This window comes from Sorex fumeus, unplaced genomic scaffold (genome assembly GCF_029834395.1).
Source record: "Sorex fumeus unplaced genomic scaffold, SorFum_2.1 ptg000051l, whole genome shotgun sequence".
NCBI classification, from domain to species: Eukaryota; Metazoa; Chordata; class Mammalia; order Eulipotyphla; family Soricidae; genus Sorex; species Sorex fumeus.
This window is the reverse complement of record NW_026606108.1, coordinates 38,714,974-38,716,082: the sequence shown is the minus strand read 5'-3', so window position 1 is coordinate 38,716,082 and position 1,109 is coordinate 38,714,974. Positions and strand designations below refer to the sequence as shown.

General features: G+C 47.7%; 1 non-coding gene across 1 annotated transcript; it reads right to left on the bottom strand.

Moving 5' to 3' along the window:
- Positions 1-654: 654 nt before the first annotated feature.
- On the bottom strand, positions 655-762 carry LOC130033254 (U6 spliceosomal RNA). The gene has a single exon (XR_008793955.1). It is a non-coding gene; the product is annotated as a U6 spliceosomal RNA (small nuclear RNA).
- Between the last annotated feature and the right edge of the window lie 347 nt (positions 763-1,109).

Sequence of the window (1,109 nt, the reverse complement as noted above, 5' to 3'; positions counted from 1 at the left end):
AGCTTTAGAGATTTGAGAGCTAAAACCAAAGATGAAAAGATTTGGTGTCCTACACTCCATTACCTCTCTAGGCTGGCGGGCCCGTGGCTCAGGTCTGGCTGGGGGTTGAGAGGGCACATCCCTTGTCCAGGGAGGAAGATGGGGATGGTAGCTGCGCTTTTTACTCTGCAGCCAGAGGGTGCCCATAGTGGGGTCAGAGTGCCGAAGAACAGCCGCCTACAAGGAGGCTGCAAGGCATTAGTGCTGAGGGTCAAGTGATTTTAGGAACAACTTTTGGGGTACTTTTTGTTTTGTTTTTGAGCTTACCTGGTGGAACTCAAGCACTACTCCAGGATTTGTGCTCAGGAGTTGCTCCTGGCTATGCTCGGGGGAACCAAGTGGTACTGGGGATCTAACCTGAGTGTTCAGAGTGCAAAACAAGTGCTCAATCCATTGAGATCTCTGTAGCCCAATAGAATACTTTTTTTTTTTTTGCTTTTTGGGTCACACCCAGCGATGCTCAGGGGTTATTTCTGGCTCTGCACTCAGGAATTACTCCTGGCAGTGCTTGGGGGACCATATGGGATGCCGGGGATTGAACCCAGGTTCGCTGCGTGCAAAGCAAACGCCTTACCCGCTGTGCTATCGCTCCAGCCCCCAATAGAATACTTTAAAAAAAATTTTATAAGGAACGCTTCACTAATTTGCATGTCATCCTTGTGCAGGGGCCATGATTATCTTCTCTGTGTCATTCCAATTTTAATATACGTGCTAACAAAGCAAGAACCAGAATAAATTTTTTATTTTTGGGTTTTAGGGCCACACTGTACAATGCTCAGGGGTTCTTCCTGGCTCTTCATCCAGGAATCACTTCTGGTGGTGCTTGGGGGGACCATATGGGTTGTCAGGGATTGAGCCCTGGTTGATCCACGTACAAGGCAAGTTCCTTACTAATGTACTATCTCTCCAGTAACAGAATAACAGAATAAATTCTGAGGGGACACATTTAGCCTACAGCAGTGTGTAAAGCTCTATCTCAGTAAAACTCTTTTAAAAACATACAATGAGGGGCTAGAGCAATAGCACAGCGGGTAGGGCGTTTGCCTCGCCCGTGGCCAACCCGGGTTCCA